We start from the raw sequence: 24,454 nt of genomic DNA on the forward strand, positions 1-24,454 counted from the left end.
ATGCATTGTACGACCGGCAGGACAGTCCTGCCAGAGGGCTGTTGCAGTAGTAAACATTCAAGAAGGTGTTACGCTCGGAGGCCTCAACTTTGTCTCCCGACCTCATGAAATCTCATGGCATGAAGACAAACTTGCGTAAGGAAAGGTCTTGTTGAGTAAAACCTATTGCCCTCGCCAACAACCCCCCCCCCCCCCGAAAAAGAAAAAACCTCAGTTGATGAAGTAGTGCTCCTTTATATTGAACACCAATTGGAAGAAGCACTGGAGGCAGCAAGAGAATGGAATGTACTCTCTGTGGCAGTCTTCAATGTCTATCACCAAAACTGTTTCAGTACCAACACCACTGGCCGAGGTGGTCGAGTCATAAAGGGCATAGCTGTTGGATTGTGTCTACGGCAGGTAGTGAGGTAAACATCAAGATAAACAACCTACTTGATCCCGTTAACAGATATCATATGTGACAGACAGTGTTCCCGACACCACCATCTCCATGCCTAGGTATGCATTGTCCCACCGGCAGGACAGTTCCGTTCTCTCCATTCCCCCCGTGTGCACGTGGGCTTCCTCCGGGTGCTCCGGTTTCCTCCCACAGTCCAAAGGTGTGCAGGTTAGGTGGATTGGCCATGCTAAATTGTCCTTAGTGTCCAGAATTGGCCTCAGCGTTGGGTGGGGTTACTGGGTTATGGGGATAGGGTGGAGGTGTGGACTTTGGGTAGGGTGCTCTTTCCTCGAGCCGGTGCAGACTCGATGGGCCGAATGGCCTCCTTCTGCACTATAAATTCTATGATCTGCCGCAGATGCATCTGTCCATGACATTATTGGTATCATAATTGGTGGTGGTACTGAAACAGTTTTCATGATGGACATTGAAGACTGCACAGTGAGTGCATTCCATTCCCTTGCTGCCTCCAGTGCTTCTTCCAATTGGTGTTCAATATACACCATAGAGTCGTTGTGGGAACGAAGTTCCATTTTCACATTGAGGATCACCTCAATTGTATTGAGTATCAGTATCATCATGGTCAATTAGATACATTTCTATCAGATCGAGGAACCCAAAATTGGATACGTATGATGCACTGTGGGCCATTATCAGCAGCAGGATTGTATTGAACCACAAATTGTAACTTCATAGTCTATCATATCTGCCATTGTTCCATTACCAATAAAACGGAGAAAATGAACTTTGATGAAGAATGTAGGAGGAGATGCCAGCTGCAGCAGCAGCCATACTTAAACTGAAGTGTCAACAAGGCGAATGTACAACATAGGATTAATTGAATGGAAACAGCGGAAGCATCCTGTGATAGACAGAGCAAAGCAATTCCTAAATTAGTGGAACAGATGGAAACACCGAGGTCCTGCCATAGCCCGTCGTAAATGCTGGTGTCTTAGCAATAACAACTAAGAGGAGGAAGAGGGTCCATAAATATCCCCATCCTCAATGTGAGAAAGCCCAGCACATCAGCGCAAAACACACGGTTGAAACATTTGCAAGCATCTGCAGTCAAAAGTGAATAACTCAAATCGACGTCCTCCTCATGTCCCCAGTATCACAGATCCCAACATTCAACCAATTTATTTCACTTAAAGTAACATGAAGAAATGTCTGAAGGCTATTGGGCCTTGAAAAATATCCAGCAAAAGTACTAAAGATTTTTGTACCCCATAACTAGTCACGTTCTGAGCTAAGCTATTCTAGAACGACTGCAGCACTGATATTTACACAGAAATGTGGAAAATCGCCCAGGTGTGTCCTCTTCATAAACTGTAGGAAATATCAAACCCAGACAATTACCACCCCACATATCTACCCTCGATCATCAGTAGTTTGCTGGAAGCAGTCATCGACATTGCCATCAACTGGCACTTACTCAGATACAACCTGCGAACTGATGCTCAGTTTGGGTTCTGACAGGGCAATTACGCTCCTGACCACATTACAGCTTTAGTCCAAACAGGGGCCAAAGATCTGAAATCAAGTTGTGAGGTGAACGTTAATGCCTTCAACCGAATGTGGCATCAATGAGCCGGAGTGTGAGAATGCATCTTAATTTGAAGAAAAAAAATACATGCAACATTGTGCAATGTCGTGAAGAAGGGTGTGTGTGTGTGTGATTAAGCTGAGAATAATAGTAGTGTCCTTTTGACTGGACGAGTTGACAGTATGGGAACAAAGGTGCCAGATACAAGCTTTTTAATGAGACTTTCCTAGTCAAGTGGGTTATCATGAAAAGAAATCGAGATTTAGAATTGTTAAGTAGAAGACAGCTAAAGATCTGTTGTTTTCAGCTTTAAATTACAATAGGAACTAAAAGGCTTTTACAGATTGAAAATAATTCATAAATGAACAAAGGAAATTTGTTAATTTTAATTTGACTCAAAGGTGGAGGTGATAGGAAAGCATGTTTTTTTAAAAACATCTTGGAGAAGTCACGTTCCACGAAATGCTGAGGGCAGTAGAGTCTCAGATGAAAGGCAAAATGGATATTTAAGGAGAAGTGTTGAGAGTTGAGTTGTTGGGCTGTGTGAGGCATACCTGCCAGAAACAGTTTTGAGCTGGGAGAAGTTGCAATTTGAATCAACCTTCCAGTTAAGCCAGAAAACATTTTCGGCTGAGAGAAGCACTATTGTTCTGAATTCTTGGATTTCCAGAGTAGAGTTCAAGCCAGTTTGAGGGATCATGGGCGAAAATCTCCGCGGACCGACGTGACGCCCATTTCCGGCGGGAAAAAGCGGTGTGCATGACTCCGGCGTCTGGGCCTTCTTTTAAGCTGGCAATCTCCGTTCCCGGAAGGGCCAGCAGCGGACTGACGCGATAGGTGTCAGTTTCTCCAGCTGCGGAAGTGGCGAGTCCCGGCGTTTGTATGGTGGGGAGAGAGAGAGAACCAGTGGGGTGGGGGGGAGAAGAGCGACCCGGCATGGGGGGGGGGGGGAGGAGAGAGACAGACCGGCATTTTTTGGGGGGGGAGGAGGAGAGAGACAGACCCGGCATTTGGGGGGGGGGGAGGAGGAGAGAGACAGACCCGGCATTTGGGGGGGGGGGGGGGGAGGAGAGAGACATACCCGGCATTTGGGGGGGGAGGAGGAGAGAGACAGACCCTGCATTTGGGGGGGGAGGAGAGAGACAGACCCGGCATTTGGGGGGGGGGAGGAGGAGAGAGACAGACCCGGCATTTGGGGGGGGGGAGGAGAGAGACAGACCCGGCATTTTGAGGGGGGGGAGGAGGAGAGAGACAGACCCGGCGTTTGGGAGGGGAGGGGAGAGACATACCCGGCATTTGGGGGGGGGAGGAGGAGAGAGACAGACCCGGCATTTGGGGGGGGGGGAGGAGGCGAGAGACAGACCCGGCATTTGGGGGGGAGGAGAGAGACATACCCGGCATTTGGGGGGGGAGGAGAGAGACAGACCCGGCATTTGGGGGGGGGGAGGAGAGAGACAGACCAGGCATTTGGGGGGGGGTTGCGGCATGGGGGTGGGGGGGTTGCGGCATGGGGGGGGCGGTTGCGGCATGGGGGGGGTTGGGGGCAGCGGCGTGCAGAGAGGGGGGGCGACGGATGCCCGGGGCCAACGCACCATCGCCCCCCCCTCTGTACGCCGCTACCCCCTACCCCAACCACCCCCCCTCACCACCCCTACCTCCCTCCAACGCCCCTACCCCCTCCCCACCACCCCTACCCCCCCTCCAACGCCGCCCCCCTACCCCCCTCCAACGCCGCAACCCCCCCTCTCAACGCCGGGTACCCCCCTCAACGCCGGTACCCACACCACGTCCCCCTCCATCTGAAGGCCGGTACCCACACCCCCACTCCCTCTGAAGGCCGGTACCCACACCCCCCCTCCTTCCTCCTCCCACCTTCCTTCCTCCTCCCCCCCTTCCTTCCTCATTAGTGGGGGGGGGGGTGTGGCGTTAGTGGGGGTGTGGGGGTGCGGCTTTGGAGGGGGGTAGGGGTGGTGAAGGGGGGGTTGGGGTAGGGGCAGCGGCGTGCAGAGAGGGGGAGGCGACGGATGCCGGGGGCCAACGCACCATCGCCCCCCCTCTGCACGCTGCTGCCCCTACCGCAACCCCCTCCCCTCACCACCCCTACCCCTTCACCACCCCCCCCACTAACGCCGCACCCCCCCACTAACGCCCCACCCCCCCCACTAACGCCGCACCCCCCACTAACGCCGCACCCCCCCCCAACGGAGGAAGGAAGGGGGGGAGGAGGAAGGAGGGGGGGAGGAGGAAGGAAGGGGGGAGGAGGAGAGAGGGGGGGTGTGGGTACCGGCATTGAGGGGGGGACCCGGCGATGAGGGGGGGTTGCGGCATTGAGGGTGGGGGGTTGCGGCGTTGCGAGAGATGGGGGGGCGGCGTTGGAGGGGGGTCGGGGTGGTGGGGAGGGGGGGTAGGGGTGGTGGGGAGGGGGGTAGGGGTGGTGGGGAGGGGGGTGGGGGTGGTGGGGAAGGGGGTAGGGGTGGTGGGGAGGGGGGTAGGGGTGTTGGAGGGAGGTAGGTGTGGTGAGGGGGCTGGTTGGGTAGGGGGCAGCGGCGTACAGAGGGTGGGGGCGACGGTGCATTGGCCCGGGCATCCGTCGCCCCCACTCTCTGCACGCCGCTGCCCCAAACCAGCCCCCGATGCCGCAACCCACCCACCCCCCCGGTGCCGCACCCCCCCCTGATGCCGCAAACCCCCCCCCCCACCGATGCCGCAACCCCCCCCCCGATGTCGCAACCCACCCCCCCCCGGTGGGCAACGGTGCGTTGGCCCCGGGCACCCGTCGCCCCCCCCTCGCTGCACGCCGCTGCCCCAAAACACCCCCCCTGATGCCGCAACCCCCCCCGATGCCGCAACCCACCCACCCCCCAGTGCCGCAACCACCCCCCCCCCATGCCGCAACCCACCCCCCCCCCCATGCCGGAACCCACCCCCCCCGACACTGAACGGCGTCAACCATCATCAATGGTTGACGACGTTTTAAAGCAACTGTGATTTTCGCCGACGTGACCCGTGGCCACGTCGGCGGGACATCGGCCCGTCCGGGCCGGAGATTTGTGGACACTAAAAAAAAAATGAAATCCCGCCGGCGCCAGCTGTTTTCAGAGGCTGCCGGCGGGATTTACACAACGCCGGTTTTTGGCCGGTCAGAGATTTAAAAACCCTGTGGGAGCGGGAATAACGCCGCTGCCGGCCGATTCTCCGACCCTGCGTGGGGTCGGAGAATCCTTGTGTCATACCTTATTACACCGATCGAAGCTTTTAATTGGTGTCACATCACTGGACTTTTTATATCAAAGCATCTCTAAAGGAGTGTTAGCTGGATGCTGCTTAATTGTGGGCCGACAAAGTAGTGAGTATGTTTGGGGAATGTTTTGCCAAACCAATTCTAACAGCGCAATGATTACCTTGTATGCTTAAGGTTTATTTTCTTCTTGTTAATAAACCGTTTACTTTTAATTTTCAAATCCAAAAGTACAACTGGATTTTGTGCTGCTAAGATTAATGTGTTTTTAAAATCTCGTCTCCAGAATACAGAAAATAAGATTATGACCCATTGAGGCAAGTTTCTCTCTGGAATTTGTCTTACCAAGCAATTAAAATATGTTGTGCTCATCACACTAACAAAAGTGAAGTAAATCTGAATTTGGGGAAATGTCTTCCCTGGTCGGAGTTTTACCTCGCGCCAAGAAGGTAGGTTGCGGTTGTTGGGTGTCAATCTTCTTGCCCGAGGATATCACTTCAGGATTTCTTCACAGTAGTGTCCAAGACTAAACATTTTTAGCTGCTTTATCAATGATATTCCATCTATCATAAGAACAGAAGTGGAGATATTAACTCATGTTATACAATGTTTTACACCAACTAAAAAAACAAAAAGGAGCAATCACATTACTGGAACTAAGAGAAATAGAAGAGCAGATATGTAGGCAAATTTGAAAGAGCTGTAAAATTAATAGTTTCGTGGCAGTGGGGGATTTCAACTCCCAAATATTAACGGGGTTAGCCAGTTTGAAATGTTTAGAGGGAGCAGGTTAAATCCTGGACTTACTTTTCGAGAACGAAGCTGGGTAAGTGGTTGAAGAATCAGTGGGGGAGCATTTTGCAGAGAGTGATCATAACTCCGTTAGGTTCAAGATTGTAATGGAAAAGGACGAGGATGGGCCTGAGAACAAATTTCTAAGCTGGGGCAAGGCCGGTTTCCATGAGATCAGACATGCTTTGGCCAGAGTGTACTGGAAGCTGACACTAGTAGGTCAATCTGTGACAGAACAGTGGACACATTCATGAAAAAAACAGGCTCCGCACAAGGCCAACATGGTCCAATCAAGAAAACGGGTGGGACCAGAAATTCACTGAACCCTGGATTCGAGGTATATAGAGCAATGGATAAAAAGAAAAAAGATGCCTGATAATTATAATAATAATCGCTTATTGTCACAAGTAGGCTTCAATGAAGTTACTGTGAAAAGCCACTAGCAGGCGCCTCTTCGGGGAGGCTGGTATGAGAATCCTTGCTGCTGGCATTGTTCTGCATTACAAGCCAGCTGTTTAGCCCACTGTGCTAATCCAGCCCCTAATGGCAGATATGGAGGGGTCAAAGCAGCAGCAGTGCGAGAGGAGTACAGAGGGAACTTAAAAAGGAAATTAGGAGAGCAAAAAAAGGAAATGAAAGGATACTGGCAGGTAAAATAAAGGAAAAGCCAAAGTTGTTTTACAAGGACAGGAAGGGTAAAAGGATAATTAGGGAAAGGGTAGGGCTCATTAAGAACCACAGTGGTCATTTGTGTGTTTAGATGGAGGATATAGGTAGCTTTCTAAATTAATACATTGTGTCAGCGTTTACTGTGTGAGGGACAGTGGGTACATTAATTAGAAAGAAGGACTGTAATAAAATTAAATAAATTCACATCGACAGAGAGGAGGTTCACAGTGGTCTTGCAAGCTTAAAAGTAGACAAATCTCTAGGGTCAAATGCCATTTATCACAGGCAGTTGAGTGAGACAAGAGATGTAATAGCAGAGGCACTGGTAATAATTTTCTTTTTTTTTTAAGTAATTTTTATTATTTTCAACAAGTTTTAACCAACAAATACAGAAGTAAAAATAAAAATAAAAATAACAGTGCCCCCCTCCCCCCTCCACCCCCTAATACAGAAACAATAAATTAACAAAAATAATTAACATGAGAACAAATACACATACCCAATAAAGGAAAAAACATGTACCTGCATGTATCTGAAGGTTTTCCCTGGGGGAAGGCCTAACCTTCCCTCCAACTCCTCTAGGGCCGCAAACTTCCCATCAGGAAAAAGGTCCCCCATCCGCCTGATACCTGTCCTGTGCCAGCTCAGAAACCCTCCACCCATTCTCCCTGGTACAAACTGGTGGTTCCTCCATATCGGGGACCAGACTGAAGCCTGAACCTCCCCCAGATACCGCCTCCACTGCCCCCAAATTTTGAGGGTAGCCGCCACCACCGGACTCGGAGTATATTTTGTTGGGGGGAGCAGCAACGGCGCCGTCACCAGCGCCTCCAGGCTCGTGCCCACACAGGACGCCGCCTCCAGCCTCTTCCATGCCGCCCTCTCCCCCTCCATCACCCACCTACGTATCATCACCACATTGGCGGCCCAGTTGCACCCACATAGGTTGGGAAACGCCAACCCCCCCACATCTCTTTCCCGCTCCAGGAACACCCTCCTCACCCTCGGGGTCTTCTGCGCCCAAACAAAACCCAAAATACTCGTATTGACCCGCCTGAAGAAAGCCTTAGGAATCATGATAGGGAGGCACTGGAAGAGGAACAAAAACCTCGGGAGTACCGTCATTTTGAAAGACTGGACCCTGCCCGCTATGGAGAGTGGCAACACATCCCACCTACTAAACTCCTCCTCCATCTGCTCCACCAGCTTCGTAAAGTTGAGCCTGTGTAGGGCCCCCAGCTCCTGCTACCTGGACACCAGCTACCTAAAACTTCTCTCCGCCCTTTTCAGTGGGAGCTCCCCAAACCCTCTCTCCTGGTCCACCGGATGTACCACGAACAGCTCACTCTTCCCCATGTTGAGCTTGTACCCGCAGAAGTCCCCGAACTCCCCACGAATTCTCATCACCTCCGGCATCCCCCCCACCGGGTCTGCCACGTACAACAGTAGGTCATCCGCATATAATGACAGCCGATGCTCCTCCCTCCCCCCTCACTATCCCCCTCCAGTTCCTCGACTCCCTCAGCGCCATTGTCAGGTGTTCGATCGCCAGCTCAAACAACAGGGGAGACGGGGGCACCCCTGCTCCGTTCCCCGGTACAGTCGAAAACTCTCCGACCTTCTCCCATTCGTAGCCACACACGCCACAGGGGCTTCATACAGCAGCCTCACCCACCTAAAAAATCTCTCTCCAAACCCAAACCTTTTCAACACCTCCCAAACGTATTCCCACTCCACCCTATCAAAGGCCTTCTCCGCATCCATCGCCGCCACTATCTCTGCCTCCCCTTCCACTGCCGGCATCATTATGACATTCAGAAGCCTCCGTGCATTAACATTCAACTGCCTGCCCTTCCCAAAACCCGTTTGATCCTCGTGTATGACCTGTGGCACGACGTCCTCCACCCTCCTGGCCAATAACTTTGCTAGCAGTTTCGCATCCACATTCAGGAGCAAAATTGGTCTATATGATCTGCACTGAAAGGGATCCTTATCCCGCTTCAGGATTAGTTAAATCAGCGCCTTAGACATCGTCAGGGGCAAAGCCCCCGCACTCCCTTGCCTCATTAAAGGTCCTAACCAGCAGCGGGCTCTGCAGGTCTGAAAACTTCTTATAGAATTCAACCGGGAACCCATCGGGCCCCAGTGCCTTCCCTGTCTGCATGCTCCCCATCGCGTTATCCAGCTCCTCCAGTCCAACTGGTGCCCCCTACCCCCTCCCCCCACCTGCTCCTCCCCCACTCTCGGAAACCTTAGCTTGCCCAGAAAGCGATACATCCCTCCCTCCTCCACTGGGGGCACTGACCGGTATAGATCCATATAAAAGTCCTAAAAACCCCGTTGATACTCCTCGCGCTTCGTACCAGACTCCCTCCTCCACCCCTAACCCCCCATCTCCCTCGCTGCCTCCCGCTTCCGGAGCTGGTGCACCAGAATCCGACTCGCCTTTTCCCCATACTCGTATACCGCCCCCTGCGCCCTCCTCCACTGTGCCTCTGCCTTTCTGGTGGTCAATAGATCGACCTCCGCTTGGAGGCTGCATCACTTCCTCAACAGCCCTACCTCCGGGACCTCCGTGTACCTCATGTCTACCCTCACCATCTCTTCCACCAGCCTCTCCCTCTCTCCCCCTCTGCCTATGCGCCCTGATGGAGATAAGCTCCCCCTAACCACCACCATCAGCACCTCCCAGACCACCCCCACCTGCGCCTCCCCATTATCATTAATATCTATGTACCCCTCTATACATCTCTCGACCCGCCCGCCTGCCTCCTCATCCACCAGCAACCCCACCTCTAACCACCACATCGGACGTCGGTTCCTCCCCTCCTCCATCACAAGGTCTACCCAATGCAGAGCGTGGTCTCAAATGGCTATCGCCAAGTATTCTGCACCTTCCACCCTCGGAATCAACGCCCTGCTCAAAACAAAAAAGTCAATCCGGGAGTAAGCCTTGTGGACATGGGAGAAGAACAAGAATTCCCTAACCCCCGGCCTCATAAATCTCCAAGCATCCACCCCTCCCATCTGGTCCATGAATCCCCTCAGCACTTTGGCCGCCGCCGGCCTCCTACCCATCCTGGACCTAGAGCGGTTGAATGCTGGGTACAGCACTGTGTTAAAATCCCCTCCCATTATTAAGCCCCCTGTCTTAAGGTCAGGAATCCGGCCCAACATACACCGCATGCAGCGTGCATCATCCCAGTTCGGGGCCTACACATTGACCAGCACCACTCGCTCCTCCTGGAGCTTACAGCTTACCATCACATGTCTGCCACCACTATCTGCCACCACACTCGACGCCACAAACGACACACTCTTCCCAACCAAAATCGCCACCCCCCGATTCTTCGCATTTAAACCTGAATGGAACACTTGCCCAACCCACCCCTTTCTCAACCTTACCTGATCCACCATCCTAAGGTGCGCCTCCTGGAGCATGGCCACATCCACACTCAGCCCCTTCAGATGCGCAAACACCCGGGGCCGTTTGACCGGTCATTCAGTCCGCTTACATTCCAGGTGACCAACCGAATTGGGGGGCTGTTCACCGCCCCCCTCCCCCTGCCGATCAGCCATAGCTCTTCCTAGACCAGCCACATGCCCGCGTCCCCCGCACGGCCCGGTCCCCACAGTGGCAACTCCTCATCCCACCCCCTCCTAAAAGCCTCATTTCCCCTTTGGCCTTTCCAGTAGCAACCCGGTACCCACCCCCCCCACACTCCCACTCCTCCCCCCCTAGCTAGGTCCCCCCCTAGCTGCGTTGCTCCCCCCCCATTGTACTCCCGTAAGTCAGCTGACCCCGGCCAGTCCCGCCACCCCAACGATCCCACCCCCTCTGTTTAACACTGCTCCTCCCCTCCCTGCCCACCAACAGGTTCCCTCCCGTCCTGGCCCCAGCACGGGAAATAACTCGTGCTTCCAACTTTAGCCTCGCCCCTCCACCCATAGCACGGGAAAAAGCCCGCACCACCCGCTACACCGGCCCCGCCCCCTCTGGCGCAGCTCACTTTCCAGGCCAAGACTCCCCAGCTCCGACCCAGGCCGCCCTACCCTCCACCGAGGCCCCGTCCATCTTCACCGACCTTCAAAACCTCCCATCCAAACACCCCCCTCCCCCAGCCCGTCCGATGGGCCTACAAAACATCCCACAAACTCCCTAAGAAACAAAGGACCAAGGAAAGAAAAACCCAAAACACTATACAACAATCCCCGGCCAACCCCCAACCCTCAGTCTTATTCCAGCTTTTCGGCCTGAACAAAGGCCCAGGCCTCCTCCAGGGAGTCAAAGTAATTATGACGTTCTTTATCAGTGACCCAAAGGTGCGCCGGCTGTAACGTGCCAAACTTCACCCCTCTCCTCTGCTGCACTGTTTTCGTCCGGTTATAACCAGCCCTTTTACTCGCCACCTCCATGCTCCAGTCCTGGTAGATACGGACCTCTGCATTCTCCCACCTTCTGCTCCGCTTCTTCTTGGCCCACCTGAGCACGCATTCTCGATCTGTGAACCGGTGAAACCGCACTAGCACCGCCCATGGCAGCTCGCTGGTTTTGGGCTTCCTCACCAGCACCCGATGGGCCACTTCCAGCTCCAAGTGCCCTTGGAAGGACCCCACTCCCATCAGCGAGTTCAGCATGGTGACCACATAGGCCCCCTGGTCCAATCCCTCCAGGCCCTCCGGGAGGCCCAGGATCCGCAGGTTCTTCCGCCACGAGCGGTTCTCCATTTCCTCGAGCCTCGCCTGCCATTTCTTGTGGAGTGCCTTGTGCACCTCCACCTTCACCGCCAGGCCTAGTATCGCATTCTCATTCTTCGACAGGAATTCCCAAACCTACGATCTCTGCCACCTGGAAGGACAACACCATAACCTGCACGTTTCCCTCCAAGCCAGAAGCCATTCTTAATTGGATCAGTTACCCTTCATTGTCTCTGTCTCAAAGTCCTGGAACTGTCGCCCGAGCAGCAAAGTTATGTCGTCACAGAACATGGAAAACAGTGATCCAGGAAGATCGCTCACCATCATCTTCGCAACCATCAGTAGAGAGGAATAAGTGCTGGCCTCGCCAGAAACACATATATCCCGTGAAAGAATAATTTAAAACTTTAAATATGTGATGCTGAGCTTCGTTATCACAGTATTACTGTTCTTGGGGTACTGTTAGATTGGATGCTCTTGATTTTGACTCAGTAAAGCTGAAAGAATGGCTGTTATAGTTAAAGGTCAGGATGGCGAGTGACTGGGAGGGGCACTTGTTGTTCGCAGTGTTCCCATATGCCAATTTCCCATCTTCGATGTGGAAGGATTTGTGGATTTTCCCAGATTGGTGTGTTGCTGCATTACATTTTTAGATGCTAAACATTACAGTCACCGTACGCCACTGGTGGGGTGTAAATCTTTAAGGCGATGGGGAGGGTCCAAATCAAGCGGGTTGCTTTGTGCTGGAGAGTGTCAAGCAGCATAAATGCTGTCGAAGCTTCAATCATGAGGTGAAGTATCGAGTATCCCAACACACTTCTTACTCTGTCTTACCAATGAAGGAAAGTCTTTAGGGAGCCGGGACAGATGGCCCAAAGTGCAAAGTTCCTGGTTTCTGACCTGCTGTTGCGCCGACCGTATATACGTGACTGATCCAGTTACTACCAATGTTGATCCCTCAGGATGTATATGATGTGGGATTTAGTGTTTTTAATGTCGTTAAATTTGAAGCTGATGTGGGTCAGTTCTCTCTTTTCATAGAAATATCGCCTGACAATTTTGGAAGGCATATTACCTTGCATTGATGAACCCAAGCGAAAATACTCCCAGGTTTACGACTGAGAACGTCTGCATTACCTTAAGATTCGTAAACTAAACTGAACACTTTGCATTTATCAGCGAATATTCTCACATGTTATTATGATGCTGAGCGAATGGCATTGATGAAGTCGAAAGAACAAAGAAGGGAACAGCACAGGAGTAGGCCCTTCTGCTCTCCAAGCCTGCACCGAACATGGTCCGCATCTAATCTAAAACCTTCTAGATTTCTGGCGTCCGGATCCTTCTATGCCCATCCTATTCATGTATTTTCCAAGACAACCTTAACTGTCACTATCGTACCTGCTTCCACCACTCCACCCGCAGCGAGTTCCAGGCACCCACTACCCGCTCTTTAAAAAAACTGCCTCGCATGTCTGCTCTAAAATTTACCTCTCGCACAAGCATTTGGAGGCGATTGGGCCTGCAACTCTGGCTGAAGGGATTCGTTCCACGTTGTTCGGAAGTTGAAGTGATTGGTCTCCTGCAATAAACGCTATTCCATTGAGTGGGGTATGACCCGATCTCTAGTAAAACTTTACCCTTGCTTGATTTTAATTTCACACTGACTGTATCCTCAATTACTCACAGTCATTTTTTTAAAAAACGTTGTAATATTTGGGTTTTTCCTTTTGTACACAACAAGAATAAAAATAAACAAATCTGTACTAACCAATTGCAATGTACAAAAGCCCCACATTAGAGTTTACACTTATTGCCCTGTATACCAAGGTACAGTGACAAATATTGTTCTGTGTACAGTCCAGGCAGATCATTCCATATTTGAAAAGATACATAGGATATACGATAAATATACAATGCAAATAATTAGACATATACATTGGGTAAAGCATACAGAGTGCAGTTCTGCTCAGTAGAGAAGATGCGTGGAAAGTTCAGTTCAGTCTATAAGAGCGTCACTCAGGAGTTTGGTAACAGTGGCGAAAGTGCAGGTATTGAATCTGTTAGTGCGTGTTCTCAGACTTTTCTATCTCCTGCCCTCCGCAAAAGGTTAGAAGGGAGAATAACGTGGTTGGGAGGGTCTTTGATTGTGGTGTCCGCTTTCCTAAGTCAGTGGGAGATGTAAACAGAGTCAATGGATGAGAGGCAGATTCGCGTGATAGATTGGGTTGTGTTCACCACTCTGTTATTTCTTATGGTCTTCAGCCGAACCGTTACCATACGGATGCTTTCTATGGAGAATCTGTAAAAGATGGTAAGAACCAATGTGAACATGCCAAATTTCCTTTCTTTATCCATACTTCGGATTCTGGCAGAGCCAGAATTTGTTGCCCACGCCGAAATGCCCTTGAACTGAGTGCCTCCCTCGTCAATTTCAGTGGGGGGGGGGGGGGGGGGGGGGGGGGGGAGGCATTTAAGAGTTAACTGTGTTGCTGTGTGTGAGTGGCGTCACGTGCACGCCAGACCGGGTATGGGCGGCATATTTCATTCATTGAATAACATTACTGAGTAAGGTGGGCCTTTAAAGACAATCAACAACGATTTCATGGTCGTCATTAGACTTCTCATTCCAGATTTTTATTGAGTTCAAAGTGCACCATCTGCCGTGGTAGGATTCGAACCTGAGACTCCAAAGCATTACCATGTGTTTCTAGTGCACTACTCCTGTGACAACACCATTACACTACCGTCTCCTGAGGAAGTATAGCCACTGTTCTGCTTTGTTAGTTGTAACATCGACGTGGGTGGACCCGAACTAATTTTTGGTGATGTGCACACTTGGAATTTGAAGCTGTCAACCATCTCCAACTTAGCACCGTTGATGAAGGCAGGGGTGTGTATAATACTTCCCTTCCTGAATTCATTGACCATCTCCTTAGTTTTACTCATATTGAGGGAGACATTGTTGTCGTTACACCACGCCACCAGGTTAACTATCTCCCCCTGTACTCTGACTCATCTTTGAGAACCGACTCACTATGGTCGTGTCGTCAGCAAACTTGTAGATGGAGTTGGAGCTAAATTTTGCCACACAGTTCTGTGTGTATAGGAGTACAGCAGGCGGTCAGGTACACAGCCTTGCGGGGCACTGGTATTGAAGAATATCGTGGGGGAGGTGCTGTTCTTAATCCTTGCTGATTGAGATCTATGGGTCAGGAGGTCGAGGATGCCTTTGCAGAGGGAGGAGTCAAGATTTATTCTTTGGAGATTTGATATGATAGTGGCTGGGATTATCGTGTTGAAGGCAGAGCTGTAGTCAATGAATAGGAGTCTGATGAAGGAGTACTTGTTGTCGAGATGCTCCAGCGGTGAGTGAGGGCCCAGGGAGTTGGCGTCTGTTGTTGACCGGTTGCGGGGGTATGTGAATTGCAGTGGATGGAGGGATTCTGGGAGTATGGAGCTGCTGTGTCCCATGACCTTCCACCTGAAGTGATGGGCAAGCTAATGGGGCTAAAGGTAGAAAAGTCTCCTGGCCCTGATGGAATGCATCCCAGAGTGCTAAAAGAGATGGCTAGGGAAATTGCAGATGCACTAGTGATGATTTACCGAAATTCACTAGACTCTGCGGTGGTCCCGGTGGATTGGAAATTAGCAAACGTGACACCACTGTTTAAAAAAGGAGGTAGGCAGAAAGCAGGAAATTATAGGCCAGTGAGCTTAACTTCGGTAGTAGGGAAGATGCTGGAATCTATCATCAAGGAAGAAATAGCGAGGCATCTGGTTAGAAATTGTCCCATTGGGCAGACACAGCATGGGTCCATAAAGGGCAGGTCATGCCTAACTAATTTAGTGGAATTTTTTGAGGACATTACCAGTGCAGTAGATAACGGGGAGCTGATGGCTGTGGTATATCTGGATTTCCAGAAAGCCTTTGACAAGGTGCCACACAAAAGGTTGCTGCATAAGATAAAGATGCATGGTATTAAGGGTAAAGTAGTAGCATGGATAGAGGATTGGTTAATTAATAGAAAGCAAAGAGTGGGGATTAATGGGTGTTTCTCTGGTTGGCAATCAGTAGCTAGTGGTGTCCCTCAGGGATCCGTGTTGGGCCCACAATTGTTCACAATTTACATAGATGATTTGGAATTGGGGACCAAGGGCAATGTGTCCAAGTTTGCAGATGACACTAAGATGAGTGGTAAAGCGAAAAGTGCAGAGGATACTGGAAGTCTGCAGAGGGATTTGGATAGGTTAAGTGAATGGGCTCGGGTCTGGCAGATGGAATACAATGTTGACAAATGTGAGGTTATCCATTTTGGTAGGAATAACAGCAAACGGGATTGTTATTTAAACGATAAAATGTTAAAGCATGCCGCTTTGCAGAGATACTTGGGTGTGCTAGTGCATAAGTCACAGAAGGTTGGTTTACAGGTGCAACAGGTGATTACGAAGGCAAATGGAATTTTGTCCTTCATTGGTAGAGGGATGGAGTTTAAGACTAGGGAGGTTATGTTGCAATTGTATAAGGTGTTAGTGAGGCCACACCTGGAGTATTGTGTTCAGTTTTGGTCTCCTTACTTGAGAAAGGACGTACTGGCACTTGCGGGTGTGCAGAGGAGATTCACTAGGTTAATCCCAGAGCTGAAGGGGTTGGATTATGAGGAGAGGTTGAGTAGACTGGGACTGTACTCGTTGGAATTTAGAAGGATGAGGGGGGATCTTATAGAAACATTTAAAATTATGAAGGGAATAGATAGGATAGATGTGGGCAGGTTGTTTTCACTGGCGGGTGAAAGCAGAACTAGGGGACATAGCCTCAAAATAAGGGGAAGTAGATTTAGGACTGAGTTTAGGAGGAACTTCTTCACCCAAAGGGTTGTGAATCTATGGAATTCCTTGCCCAGTGAAGCAGTTGAGGCTCCTTCATTACATGTTTTTAAGGTAAAGATAGATAGTTTTTTGAAGAATAAAGGGATTAAGGGTTATGGTGTTCGGGCCGGAAAGTGGAGCTGAGTCCACAAAAGATCAGCCATGATCTCATTGAATGGCGGAGCAGGCTCGAGGGGAAAGATACCCTACTCCTGCTCCTAGTTCTTATGTTCTTATGTTCTTATGATGATGGATGTCAAGACCACTGGACGGTGGTAACTGAAGCACATTGCGTGGTTCTTCTTTGGCACCGGTTTGGGCAGCATTGTAGGACTGTGTTTAGCACTGTTGCTCCACAGCGCCAGGCACCAAGTTCGACTCCTGGATTGGGTAACTGTGCGAAGTCTGCACATTCTCCCCATGTCTCCGTGAGTTTCCTCCGGGTGCTCTGGTTTCCTCCCACAATTCCTGAAAGACGTGATTGTGAGATCAATTCGACATTCTGAATTCTCCCTCAGTGTACCCGAACAGGCACCGCAGTTTGCAGATCAGGAATTTTCACAGTAACTTAATTTGCAGTATTAATGTATGCATACTAGCAACACTATGAAAGATTATTCTTATTATGATTATGATGGTCGACTACACGGTCGCTTCACAATTCGAGGGTCTCAGGTTCTATTCCTGGAATGGGACAGTGTCTGTACGGAGTCTGCACGTTCTCCCTGTGTCTGCGTGGATTTCCACCAGATGGTCCGGTATCCTCCCACAAGGCCCGAAACACGTGCTGTTACAAAGAACAAAGAACAGCACAGCACGGGAATAGGACATTGGTTCCTCCAAGCCCGTACCGACCACGGTGCCCGTCAAAACTAAAATCTCGACACTTCTTGGGTCCGTATCCCTCTATTCCCATCCTATTCATGTTCTTATCAAGATGACCCTTAAATGTCACTATCTTCCCTGCTTCAACCACCTCCTCTGGCAGCGAGTTCCAGGCACCCACTACCCTCTGTGTAAAAAACTTGCCTCGTACATCTCCTCTAAACCTTGCCCCTCGTACGTTAAACCTATGCTCACTAGTAATTGACCCCTTTACCCTGGGGATAAACCTCTGCCTATCCACTCTGTCTGTGCCCTTCATAAGTTTGTAGACCTCTATCAGTTCGCCCCTCAACCTCTGTCGTTCTAGTGAGAACAAACCGAGTTTATTCAACCGCTCCTCATAGCTAATGCCCTCCATACCAGGCAACATCCTGGTAAATCGTTTCTGCACCCTCTCTAAAGCCTTCACATCCTTCTGGTAGTGTGGCGACCAGAATTGAACACTATACTCCAAGTGTGGCCTAACTATGGTTCTACACAGCTGCAGCATGACTTGCCAATTCTTATAATCAATGCCCCGGCCAATGAAGGCAAGCATGCCGTATGCCTTCTTTACTACCTTCTCCACCTGTGCTGCCCTCTTCAGTGACCTGTAGACCTGTACACCTAGATCTCTCTGACTTTCAATACTCCTGAGGGTTCAACGATTCACTGTATATTCCCTACCTGCATTAGACCTTCCAAAATGAATTACGTCACATTTGTCCGGATTAAACTCCATCTGATATCTCTCCGCATAAGTCTCCAAACGATTTAAATCCTGCTGTATCCTCTGACAGTCCTCATCGCTATCCACAATTCCATCAACCATTGTGTCGTCTGCAAACATGCTAATCAGACCAGTTACATTTTCCACCAAATCATTTATATATACTACGAACAGAAAAGTCCCCAGCACTGATCGATACGGAACACCACTAGTCACAGCCCTCCAAATAGAAAGGCACCCTTCCATTGCTGCTCTCTGCCTTCTATGACCTAGCCAGTTTTGTATCCGCCTTGCCAGCTCACCCCTGATCCCGTGTGACTTCACCTTTTGTATCAGTCTACCATGAGGTACCTTGTCAAAGGCCTTACTGAAGTCCATACAGTCAACATCCACTGCCCTACCTGCATCAATCATCTTTGTGACCTCTTCGAAAAACTCTATCAAGTTAGTGAGATACGACCTCCCCGTCACAAAACCATGCTGCCTCTCACTAATACGTCCATTTGCTTCCAAATGGGAATAGATCCTGTCTCGAAGAATTCTCTCCAGTAATTTCCCTACCGCTGACGTGAGACTCACCGGCCTGTAGTTCCCTGGATTAACTTTGCGACCCTTGTTAAACAAAGGAACAACATTGACTATTCTCCAGTCCTCCGGGACATCACCTAAAGACAGTGAGGATCCAAAGATTTCCGTCAAGGCCTCAGCAATTTCCTCTCTAGCCTCCTTAGGGGCTGGTTTAGCTCACAGGGCTAATCGCTGGCATTTAAAGCAGACCAAGCAGGCCAGCAGCACTGTTGATTCCCGTACCAGCCTCCCCGGACAGGCGTCGGAATGTGGCGACTAGGGGTTTTTCACAGTAACTTCATTGAAGCCTACTCGTGACAATAAGCGATTTTCATTTTTTAAAATTTTCATTTTTTCATTATTTATTCTGGGGTAGATCCCATCCGGCCCTGGGGACTTATCTGGATTAATTGATTTTAAGACGCCCAACACCTAGTCTTTTCGGATCTCAATGTGACCCAGACTATCCACACACCCTTCTCCAGACTCAACATCCATCAATTCCTTCTCTTTGGTGAATTCTGATGCAAAGTATTCATTTATTACCTCGCCCATTTCCTCTGGCTCCACATATCAATTCCTTTGCCTATCCATCAGTGGGCCAAACCTTTCCCTGGCTACCCTCTTGCTTTTTATGTACGTGTAAAAAGCCTTGGGATTTTCCTTAACCTTATTTGACAATGACTTTTCGTGATCTCTTCTAGCTTTCTTGACTCCTTGCTTAAGTTCCTTCCTACTTTCCTTATATTCCACAAAGGCTTCGTCTGTTCCCAGCACTCTGGTCCTGACAAATGGACGGGCATTTTTCTTTTTGACGAGGCCTACAATATCTCTCGTTATCCAAGGTTCCCGAAATTTGCTGTATTTATACTTTTTCCGAGCAGGAACATGCTAGTGCTGAATTCGTTTCAACTGACATTTGAAAACCTCCCACATGTCAGATGTTGATTTACCCTCAAACATCTTCCCCCAATCTAGGTTCTTCAGTTCCTGCCTAATAATGTTATAAATAGCCTCCCCCCAATTTAGCACATTCACCCTCGGACCACTCTTATCCTTCCAGCAGCACTTTAAAACTTACTGAATTGTGGTCACTGTTCCCGAAATGCTCCCCTACTGAAACTTCTACCACCTAGCCGGGCTCATTCCCCAATACCAGATCCAGTACAGCCCCTTCCCTTGTTGGACTGTCTACATATTGTTTTAAGAAGCCCTCCTGGATGCTCGTTACAAACACTGCCCCGTCCAGGCCTTTAGTTCTAAGTCAGTCCCAGTCAATATTGGGGAAGTTGAAGTCACCCATCACAATAACCCTGTTATTTTTACTTGTTTCCAAAATCTGTCTACCTATGTGCTCCTCTATCTCCCACTGGCTGTTGGGAGGCCTGTAGTAAACCCCCAACATTATGACCGCATTCTTCTTATTCCTGATCTCTACCCATATAGCCTCGCTGCCGTCTGAGGTGACCTCCCGTAGTACAGCTGTGATATTCCCTCTAACCAGTAGCGCAACTCCGCCACACCTTTTGCACCCCCCTCCATCCCGCCTGAAGCATCTAAATCCTGGAACGTTTAGCTGCAAATCCTGTCCTTCCCTCAACCAGGTCTCTGTAATGGCAACAACATCATAGTTCCAAGTACTAATTCAAGCTCGATGTTCATGTGCGTTACCTGTTATATTTCTTGCATTAGCACATATGCACTTCAGGCCACCAGACCCGCTGTTTTCAGCAACATCTCCCTGTCTTCTCGTCCTCAGAGCCATGCTGGCCGTATTTGCTAGTTCTCTCTCAATGCATTTACCTTCTGACCTATTGCTCAGGTACCCAGCCCCCTGCCATACTAGTTTAAACCCTCCCGTGTGACAAGAGCAAACTTCGCAGCCAGGTTATTTATGTCTTTCCGGTTTAGATGCAAACCGTCCTCCTTATACAGGTCACACCTGCCCCAGAAGGGCTCCCAGTGGTCCAGATAACGGAAATCCTCCCTCCTACACCAGCTGTTTAGCCACGTGTTTAGCTGCTCTAGCTTCCTATTTCGATCATCACTGGCACGTGGCACAGGGAGTAATCCCGAGATTACAACCCTAGAGGTCCTGACTGTTAACTTTCTGCCTAGCTCCCCTGAACTCCTGCTGCAGGACCTCATGCCCCTTCCTGCCTATGTCGTACCACTATGTACAACGACCTCTGCCTGTTTGCCCTCGCCCTTCAGGATGCCCGCTACCGTTCGGAAACATCCTGGACCCTGGCACCAGGGAGGCAGCATACCATCCTGGAGTATCTTTCACGTCCACAGAAGCGCCTATCTGTGCCCCTGACTATAGAGTCCCCTATGACTTTTTCTCTTCTGCACTTTGACCCTCCCTGCTGAACATCAGAACTAGTCGTGTTACCACTGCTCTGGCTGCTGCTGTTTTCCCCTGACAGGCTACCCCCCCCCCCCCGACAGTATCAAAAGCGGTGTACCTGTTCGAGAGGGGGCCAACCACAGGGGATTCTTGCACTGACTGCCTGCCCTTTCTGGTCGCACCCATTTCTCTTCCTGCACCTTTGGTGTGACCACATTTATATAACTGTTATCTATGACGCTTTCCGCCACCTGCATGCTCCTAAGTGCATCCAGCTGCTGCTCCAACCGAACCATGTGGTCTTTGAGGAGCTCTAGTTGGGTGCACTTTCTGCAGAAGAAGCCATCCGGGACGCTGGAACCCTCCCGGACCTGCCACATCTTATAGTCAGAGCACTGTACCCCTCTTATGGACATTGCGTCAATTAATTAATAAATTAAATTAATTTGTTTTTGAAGTTACTGTTAACTATATGTTTTCTACCATTAGATTTCTATTATAAATGTGAAACCTAAATACAGTACTCTCCAATCTCTAGCTTAGATAGCCTTCTAAATTATAATTATGTAATTAAGCATTTATGCTTAATTATTTTAACAATGCTTAATTTTTTAATTTAGTGTAGATTCCCAACCAACCAACCAGGTCACAGCTTTGCTGTGATGCCACTTCAGATTCCCCCCTCCCCCCGACACAATTTTAAAAAGTAATAAAAATAAAAATGAATAAAAATGGATAAAAATCGCTTACTTCCCCAGGTTCTCAGGCGCTCTCTGGTTCTCTCCCTGCAGATTAAAAGTTACTGGCCAGAAGAAAGAGAGAGAACAAAGCAGTAGGGAAAAAGCACCTTCTCCCACTCTGCACCGAATTACCTCATTGCACCGAATTACCAAGTTCCAAATTCCCACTCTGGATGTGTATCACTCCGGCTGTGTCTCCTTCGCTTGCACAAAGCTTACCGAGTGCGTTTTTTGAATGTCTTTTATATGGACCTCAGCTAACCAGGGTGACTCACACTACTTAAGCTTCAAAGAGAAGAATACAATGTGCACCTTTGTGCCACTAAACAGGCCTCAGGTGAATGACAGATAACTGCCTCTCGCAATTAGGTTGGGGGCAGCTTCAGCCAATCAGACACTAAGCTACACACTGCACTTTTAACTGAAAACAGCAGAATTAGGCTCACCACTTACCTTTCCTGATTACCTCACTGCACCAAATTACCAAGTTCCAAATTCCCATTCTGGATGTATCTCACTCCGGCTGTGTCTCCTTCACTTGCACAAAGCTTACTGAGTGCGCTTTCTGTCTGTCTTTTGTACAGACCTCAGCTAACCAGGCCTAACTGACACTACTTAAGCTTCAAAGAGAAGAATACAATGTGCACCTTTGTGCCACTAAACAGGCCTTAGGTGACTGACTGATAACTGCCACTCAGCAATTAGGGTGGGGGCAGCTTCAGCCAATCAGACACGAAGCTACACACTGCACTTTTAACTGGAAAACAGCAGAAGTAGACTTACCACTTACCTTTCCTGGTTACCTCACTGCACCAAATTACCAAGTTCCAAATTCCCACTCTGGATGTATCGCACTCCGGCTGTGTCTCCTTCACTTGCACAAAGCTTACTGAGTGCACTTTCTGTCTGTCTTTTATACAGACCTCAGCTAACCAGGGTGACTCACACTACTTAAGCTTCAAACGTTAGGTGAATTGGACATTCTGAATTCTCCATCTGTATACCCGAACAGGCGCCGGAGTGTGGCGAATAGGAGATTTTCACAATACATTCATTGCAATGTTAATGTAAGCCTACATATGACAATAATAAAAAGATTATTATTCTTGAAGCAAGTGTGAACCTCAGAATGGAGTAGGGAGAGGTTGAACATGTCCACGAACAATCCCACCAGTTGGTCCTTTAAGGATCTGAGTGCACAACCAGGGTGTCAGTCAGGGCCCATTGCTTTCCGCTGGTTTCCTTAGCCTCTGCAACCCGACTCCCCTTTCTCCCCCAACACCCTCCTTTGTATTTTCTGGCTAGTTTTCTTTATCTGTTTTTCATTATCATTCACAGTAGGCCGTATAGCGATACATATATGAATTACAGCAAGATACGTTGTACCTAATCGGCTTCCTGTATTTACAAACTTTTGGTCTGAGGATGGTCAGCATATGTGCCTCCCGAGACTCTTCCCCCTCACCTCCACCTCCCTCTCCCTTTTCGTTGATGTTTGTGTCCCTCTGTGGGTCCCCCCCAGTTTCCTCTATTGGCTACAAACAGGTCCTGGAACAAGGTGGTGAATGATTCACACTTCTGGGGATGCCCTCTTCCGACCGCCGGAGAAATGCTGACATGCCAGCCAGCCAGTACTGAGGAGCCAAGACGGTGCTGCTGATCGTCAGCCAAGCAGGATAATTCTGCGTGCGAATAGCGAGGCAAAAGGCTGGAGCGTCGTCCCACTCCCCATGAATACTTCTTGCTGATATGATACCCCGAATACTGACACATTTTGGCAAGGCACCACTCTCACCCCCAGAACATAGGACATTGTCTCAAAGAAGGCTCTCCAGAATCCGACATGTCTGAGACAAGCCCAGGACATGTGGGTGTGGTTGGCCGGGGCACCCGGGCACCGTTCACATTTATCTGCTCTTTTGGGTTATTGCTGGTTGTGCTCTGTGTACCACTTTCAGCTGCATTCGGCTTAGCCTTGCACATGTAGAGGTGGAGTTGACCCTGTTTAGTGTTTCGCTCCAGAGTCTCCACCCTTTTACAATCCCTAGTTCTTCCTCGAATTTTTCTCTTGCCTCGTCCAGTGGGAAGCGTGCTTTTCCCAACCATCACCCATACAAGTCCCGCTGCCGCACCCACGGTACGTTTCCCACTTCCAACAGATCTTTTAATCGTAATTGTACTAATGCCCGTGGGTTTGTCTTTGTTTCCCTACGGAGGACGTCTGTGCCTTGCATGTGTCATAAGTCGTTCCCCTTGGTCAGTTGGAGACGCTCTGTCAGTTCTTCTAGCGTTCTCAGTCTGTTATCTGTGCTGAAGTCACCAGCTGTCAGTGTCCAGCTCCCCATCACGTTTCCACCTTTTGAAGTTGACTTCCATTTTGACTGGTGCGAACCATGACTGTTTGCAATTGGTGCCGTGGTGGACATTTCGGTCAACCCAAAAGTGTTGCCCTAGTTCGTTCCACAACAGGAGCGTGGTACTACCACTGGGCTTGAGGAGTTTGGGCCAGTGCGGATGGGAGAGCTGCTGTTGGCCGGCGGGATGGCTGTGTAAAGAACTCTCCTCCATTTTCATCCATTCCGCTTTTGGATCCTTGACCCATCCCCCTCACTCTTTCAGCTGTGGCTGCCTAGCGGCAATATTGTAGGTTTGGGAGGGCGAGATCCCCATGCTTCCCGTTCCTTTCAAATCATATTTCGGGATCCTTGGATTCTCCGCCCCCCCCCCCCCCCCCCACCGCCCCACCACACACACAAACGGCATCATCGTTTTTCCTGCTGTGATAAGGAAGGCCTGAGGATGCAGATCTCTATTTTGTTTATTGTCACATGTACCCAGGTACCGTGAAAAATATTTTTCTGCGAGGAGCTCAACAGGTCAACAGATCTGGCTCACTATGGTCGTATCATCAGCAAACCTGTAGATGGATATGGAACCACACTTTGCCATGCA

General features: G+C 49.7%; 1 protein-coding gene across 1 annotated transcript in view; it reads left to right on the top strand.

Moving 5' to 3' along the window:
• Positions 1-24,454, top strand: part of LOC119964287 — a 134,596-nt gene that overhangs the window by 18,836 nt on the left and 91,306 nt on the right.

The sequence above is a fragment of the Scyliorhinus canicula genome, chromosome 4, assembly GCF_902713615.1.
Source record: "Scyliorhinus canicula chromosome 4, sScyCan1.1, whole genome shotgun sequence".
NCBI lineage: Eukaryota > Metazoa > Chordata > Chondrichthyes > Carcharhiniformes > Scyliorhinidae > Scyliorhinus > Scyliorhinus canicula.